This window comes from Lolium rigidum, chromosome 7 (genome assembly GCF_022539505.1).
Source record: "Lolium rigidum isolate FL_2022 chromosome 7, APGP_CSIRO_Lrig_0.1, whole genome shotgun sequence".
NCBI classification, from domain to species: Eukaryota; Viridiplantae; Streptophyta; class Magnoliopsida; order Poales; family Poaceae; genus Lolium; species Lolium rigidum.
This window is the reverse complement of record NC_061514.1, coordinates 161,730,236-161,737,423: the sequence shown is the minus strand read 5'-3', so window position 1 is coordinate 161,737,423 and position 7,188 is coordinate 161,730,236. Positions and strand designations below refer to the sequence as shown.

Here is a 7,188-nt window from a genome sequence, read left to right as displayed (position 1 = left end):
CACGAGTTTTGGAGTGAAGCACACCTCGCAAGTATGATGATGCACATGCAAGGACTTGAGACCTGGTCTAGTCTTGATTAAAAAATGTTAAATTAACCTGCCCCTGTCCTCTTTCCAATCAACATTCGTGTTCCAGATCGAAACCAAGCATCAGATTCAGATCCACACACGCAAACGCTCGTCTAGGGGGTTTGAGGAGAGCACATCCAAGGTTCTCCAATGGAGGCCACGGCGCTGAGCATTGGCAAGTCCGTGCTGAATGGAGCGCTTAGCTACGCGAAATCTGCTGTGGCCGAGGAGGTGGCCCTGCAGTTTGGAGTCAAGCGCGACAAGGCCTTCGTCACCGATGAGCTGGAAATGATGCAGTCTTTCTTGATGGTGGCGCACGAGGAGAGGGACGAGCACAGTAAGGTGGTAAGAACCTGGGTGAAGCAGGTCCGCGACGTCGCCTACGACGTCGAGGACTCCCTCCGGGATTTTGCCATCCGTGTCGAAAGGCAGTCTTGGTGGCGTAACCCTTGCAACCTCCTCAACCGGCGCCAAGTGGCCAGTGAGATGAAGGAACTGCGTGCCAAGGTGGAGGACGTGAGTCAGAGGAATGTGCGGTACCGCCTCATTGACGGAGGCTCTAAACCCGCCAACTCTGACCACTCCACCAGCACCGATCCTACCATGTTCGGCATTGATGAAGCAAGAAGGCATGCCACCAGGCAGCAGCCTCAATCGAGGTTGGATCTTGCCCAAGTGATCCTGAACAAGGAAGCCTTGGGCGCGAAACAAATTGGAGTGATCGGAGTGTGGGGAACAAGTGGTACCGTTGGGCATACCTCCATCATCTCGGAGGCCTACGAGAATGCGAATGTCAAACTCAACTTCCCATGCCGAGCGTGGATCAGGGTGACTCGCCCTTTTCACTGGAATGAATTTGTCCAGAGTGTAGTGGAACAGTTTCGAGCAGGCACCATAGAGGTGGTTGATGTTCTGCTGGAGAAGGCAAGGACGTTTCATGAGCTGGCTCAAGAGTATGGTAAATATATCAATGAGAAGAGATACTTGATTGTGCTTACTAACCTGTCCACCATTGAAGAATGGCACCAGATCCGAACTTGCCTTCCAAAAAGTAAACTGTGGAGCCGGATCGTAGTGTCCACGGAGCATGTTGAAGTAGCAAGCCTATGCTCAGGCCAAGAAAGTACGGCTTCGGAGCTCAAGCAGTTATCAGCTGATCAGACAATCTATGCTTTCTACCAGCAGGTACTAGTTCAATTTGGACCCGTCATTTTATTTATTATTTCATCTTGCTCAACAAAATATCAGCTATCAAGAGTCATTAGGATACATCGACTTTAACACCCATATGACTTTAACACAATTTTGTTTGTTCGCGGGCCGAGGTAGCCTTTCCATATGTTGCAGATATGCTCCTATATGTGTCAAGATATCAACTCGATGTTTTTATCTGTCTTATAGATACTTATCAAATATCAGCCAAATATAGGCATTAGATATCGCATAAGGTAAATCAGCTCGATTCCCCTGCTCATATCAAGTTATGTGTATAGACTAGGTGGGGAAGGGGAAATTCCATGTCCAATTTCTCCCATTCGACCAGGGAGTGAATAGTCCTTCGGCGAGGCCTGGAACGCGTCCACTTCTTTTATATTGAAGTAATTTTTTTTTGCGAATTTCAAATATATTAATCAAGGAACAGGGTATAGGTCCTGATAATAAGACCGCATAATGAAGTCTGGTCCTGAGTGGAGCCAGACTTGGGTGCACTGACGAGTACAACCCCATCTCGCAAGAATATGACTAACAGAGTTTAGTTCTCTACTGTAATGCCTAACCTGGCATTCTCTACCTAGCTTACAGAGGTATTTTGCTTCATTTATGAGTGCAGCAACCGAAGATCTGTTAACACTAGCATCATTGATCATTGTCGTTACCTCCTGGCAATCGCTTTCTATAATGATCGGGCGATTTGTCCTCTCCAGCGCAAGAGTAAGACCTTCAGTAAATGCCATAATTTCAGCTTCCAAAGAGCCATCACATGAGCTCAGATGCCTGCAAGCTGCAAAAATAATACCCTGAAGTAATTAACCAAGCTTCTCTACCCTGACTCCGGCAATGGTCCTCAGGCTAATCATAGTGCATAGTATCATATAGTAGTATCATACATATGATACTTGTCTATGGTATTATCTCTATGGTGGATGGTTTTATAGAGTAGTATCATAATCTTCTAAAATTAGTTTTGTAGAATCCAATACAAATATGTGTACAAGATCTATTTAGCATTAACTTGTCCATGCGCAATGATACAATATCTATCTATGTTACTTTAATCCTATCTCTCATTAACTACATATCAAATTAATAATTTTGTGGGTCTAAGATGCATGATACTACCTAATATACTACTTTCCAACCTCCTCGGATTCCTCATCAACCGTATTCTTTGTCGATAACGAGTTTCTCTGGCCAAATCCCTCTGGGAGAGGTTACCATCATCTAGTGGAGAGGTATCTACTACCGTCCAGTGTAAGTGTGAATATTTCACCAAAGCCTACTTGCTCGCCAGCTCGGCGATGTGTTGTCCCCTGAAACTTCACGACAAGGGTGCAAGAAGATGTCTAGAAAAAAGATAAACAATTGTATTTCATTCAAAATCTCTGTTTAAAATTACGGCAGGCTATAGCAGGCTAAGTTCATATGTTCGATTTGCTAAATAATAGGAAAAAATCTAATATTACAGCAGCATATAAATCATATATATGATCAATAATTCACAGATACCAGAGTAACATTGTCACATAAGAGATGCGCATGACCAAAACATATTTCACATATAATTATGTCAAAAGCATAGTTTATACTACCTCCATCCCAAGGCTTAAGGTCTATATTTTTTTAGAAAGTCAAACGAAGTAATGTTTGATCAAATTTTTAGAAGAATTTATGAACAAATATGATATTTTGTAGGTACCATATGAAAATATATTTCATTATCTATCTAATGATATTGATTTTGTACTTTTCACGTTAATGATTTTTGATAAAAACTTAGTCAAACTTAACATAGTTTGACTTTCTAAAAAAATAGGCCTTAAGCCTTGGGATGGAGGTAGTAGATAGTTAAGGACATAGTTATGTCGAAATATTAAAACATCATTAAGTAGTAGCAGTTCATAATATATTGGTGTTCATAAATAGGGCCACTCTGAAAAATTTTGGTCAAATTTTTTTGGGCCCATTGAGCGAGAAGAATGCCGCCATTAGGCTAAATTGGAGATAAATAGTTATAACCGGGCTATTAGCAGCTATTTCTAGTTAGCCTTTAAAGGCTCTAGCTATAGCCGCGGGCATCGCGGAAGGCTATAGTCAGGCTATAACCTGGTTATGGGCTAGTTTGAACAGAGCTTAAAAGACAAGCATTGTTGCAATGCTTGATAAAGCAATTGTCCGTGATGTTTCTAGTGTTATAGCTCTTCATGCCATGCTGAGCGGTAATGCCAACTTTATGCTGTCATGTAGTACTAGTAAACTTTTTTATATGATTAATGAAGTTGTGTTCATGTTCCGACTTGTATACATCCCATTCGAGGTTGATGTATTATTTCTTGGTTAACTGGGACATTGTCATTCCTATATATGTGGCATTAGGACCTGCGCTAAGCTGGTTCATAAAAAAAATTGAGTTATTCTTCATTAACAGTTTATCTAACTACAATTACTTGTGTTCAGAGTTCTCAAGATGTTACATACTCATCCAAACCAGCATCTAGCTCAATGTTACCGTACACCACTGAGAATGAGATACAGGCAGACCAATCTAACACTGATATTGATGGAAAGTTTATAGTGCAACAGAGGCTCACCCGCACCAAAACAATGGCTACCGTTCTGGAGGAATCTCAGGTTATTGGGCGAGAGAAAGAAAAATCTGATATTATTGGACTAATTCTAGAAGAAGCTAGCACCCAACAATTTCAGGTGATCGCGGTGTGGGGAATGGGTGGTCTTGGAAAAACCACTCTAATGAAAGATGTTTACGAGAGGAACGAGGTCACCGACATATTTGGGAAACATGCTTTTGTTACGGTCTTGCGACCATTCAAGCTTGAGGAGCTCCTTAGGACTTTGGTAGCGCAACTAGATGCAAGGAAGGAAGCCATGGACTTTGCAGGCGACACCCGGAAAAATATTGCTTCTATGGGAGTTGAAAAGTTGACTGAATTGCTGAGTAGGCTTTCACAAGGAAAGAGTTGCTTGATTTTTCTCGATGACCTCTCATCTACCACAGAATGGGATAAAATATTGGCAAGTTTACTTTCAATGAGAAATCCAAGATTGGTCATTGTGATCACCACAAGGCGAGAGGATATTGCTAAGTATTGTTGCAAAAAACCAAAGTGCATACGCTTTCTCAATGGTCTTGGAGAAAAGGATGCATGTAACCTCTTCACAAAAAAGGTACTGAAAGAGTATTACTCATACGGGTATATTCACTTTCTCGTCTACTGTGGACGGAGGTACTGAAAGACATTGTTGCATAGCCTAAGTGTACTCGCCAACCAAACTGGGATAAGCAAGTTAGTAGTAATAAATAATAATAACGAGGATTGGTTAACATGCGCCTGATTAATTTCATTGCACAACAGCAAGAAGACTAATTATATTTTACACAATTGCAGGTATTTAGGAACAAGGCCACATGTTTGGATAAGGACTATCCGGAGCTGGTTGAACCTGCAAAGCTGATCCTAAAAAGGTGTAATGGGCTTCCTCTCGCGATAGTCACCATAGGTGGCTTCTTGGCAGACCAACCAACAAAAACTGCTGTGGAATGGAGGAAGCTGAATGAGCACATCAGTGTCGAGCTGGAGATGAATCCAAAGTTTGAGGTCATAAAAACAGTCCTTATGAAAAGTTATGATGGCCTACCATATTACCTCAAGCCTTGTTTCCTGTACATGTCCATCTTCCAAGAAGATCGTAATGTTAGCCGGAGGCGTTTGGCGTGCCGATGGATTGCAGAAGGCTACTCGCTGGACAGATCCGTAGCGGACAGATACTTCATGGAACTTTTAGAGAGAAGCATGATAGTACCAACTCAGCAATCAGTTGTCAGCAGACAAGGAATCGACTCCTGCCAGCTACATGATCTAATCCGAGATATCAGCATCTCAAAGTCAATGGAGGAAAATCTCGTTTTCAGGCTGGAGGAGGTTGCGGCTCAAACACCCAAGGCGCAGTACGCCACCTTGCCATAAGTAGCAATTGGGAGGGAGATGAAATGGAGTTCCAGAGCATAGTGGAGCTATCCCGCATACGGTCCTTAACAGTGTTTGGGAAGTGGAGGCCATTTTACATTTCTGCCAAGATGAGGTTTCTTCGAGTGCTGGACCTGGAAGGAACGGAAGGTCTAGCTAATCGTGACCTTGAGCACATCGGGAAACTTCTTCATCTGAGATACCTTTCTCTAAGAGGGTGTGACGAAATCTATTACCTCCCAGATTCGGTGGGTAACCTGAGACTGCTCGAGACACTAGACATCAAAAAGACAAAAATAGCTATGCTGCCCAAATCCATCATCAAGCTTAGAAAGTTACGTTATATCCATGCCAAGAGTCGATACGCATGGGGTGTAGGAGAGCCAAATTGGTATGAAAAGCGTTGTGAGGTATGGACTTATGCTTGCTGCAAACCATACCCTCAAATGATTATGGGCTTAGATGGCGCTGGCGTTAAGGTGCCAAGAGGGACCAGGAGACTGAAAGCCCTGCATACATTGCGGTATGTGCACCTTGCCTGGAGAAATGCCATTGTAGAAGAGATAAAAGGTCTCACCGGGCTGCGGAAGCTAGGAGTGGTCGGTATCACCAAGAAAAATGGTCTGGGGTTCTGTTCAGCCGTTTCCAGTCTCAGCTACCTTGAATCATTGTCAGTGCTGTCAGATGGTGACTTAATTGGCTGTTTGGATGGCATGTCCTCAGCTCCGGAAAACCTGCAGAGCCTCAAGCTGTCAGGCAGCCTGGAAAAATTGCCTGAATGGATCAAGGGACTCCAGAATCTCATGAAACTGAAGCTAGAGTTCACTGGGCTATCATCCAACTGTGCAGCCGTGCAGGCCCTTGGGAACTTGCCAAACCTATCCATTCTGGGTTTGTCGGAGTTTGAGACTAAGATCGATGTGCTTCAGTTCAAGAGTGGCCTTTTCCGAAGGCTCACAGTGCTCTATCTTGACCACAGACTATCTGAAATCAACTTAGTGAAGTTTGAGGAAGGATCAATGCCCCATCTTGAGAGGCTGAACCTTCAGCTTTACGAAACTGAAACTGCCTTCATTGGGCTAGAATTTCTCCAAAGCATCAAGGAAGTATGTCTCAATGTTGGTTTTTCCATGTACTCAACCAAAATCCCATATGGTATGACTACTGAAGAAAGGGAGAAAGAAGCAGAAACGTTAAAAAAAAAATTGAAAGACAAAGTAAAGGAGAATTTGCGGATCCAACTTGATAGAAACAAAAATCGGCCCGTTTTTAAGGTGGAATGAGCTCAGAAACTTGGGGTTCTACTTCTGTCTTCCATATCCTGCCTGAATAGCTGTCCTGCCATTAGAAAGTCTATATTGCACCTACTCTCATGTTTTGTCTCCTGTATTCCTTATTATACTAGAAGGACCCTGCTCGCGTTGCTGCGCCGTTTTTTGGTGTTTACGTTTTGTTATTTCGTATGCATTTCAGTGTGTGCCTATGCATAGATTTTCTATTTTGTTCTAGAGGAACTAACTTTTAAACACATATCTTCCAATCTAATGATGCACAATATGTTAATCGCTTTCTTGAGCATGAAGAAAAAATAGCATTATCTTTTTGAAAAGAAAGGCCCCATGAAAACGAAGACATTAAAGAGACAGCACCAGATGGATGATCAGTGGATGGATTCAGCGGGTATTATTTATCTTCTAGAGGCTATCAGATTGCAATGTTACAGTATAGTCATTGGCACCTCACTAAATGAAGGATCATAAATTTTCCACATCAAGCTCGCATGTGTAGGTGGTTAGATCTCTTATGGCATGTTTTTTTTCCTTTTGAAAATAACCTAATTTTTTCTTAGTTTCCTCGAAATAAGCTTTCATCCCGCTATATTAATATAGCAACAACCACTACAAGAAATGTGCCA

At 42.5% G+C, this 7,188-nt stretch overlaps 1 pseudogene; it reads left to right on the top strand.

Moving 5' to 3' along the window:
* The first annotated feature begins 219 nt into the window (after nt 1-219).
* Nucleotides 220-6,556, top strand: LOC124677004 (annotated as a pseudogene).
* The last annotated feature ends 632 nt before the right edge of the window (nt 6,557-7,188 follow it).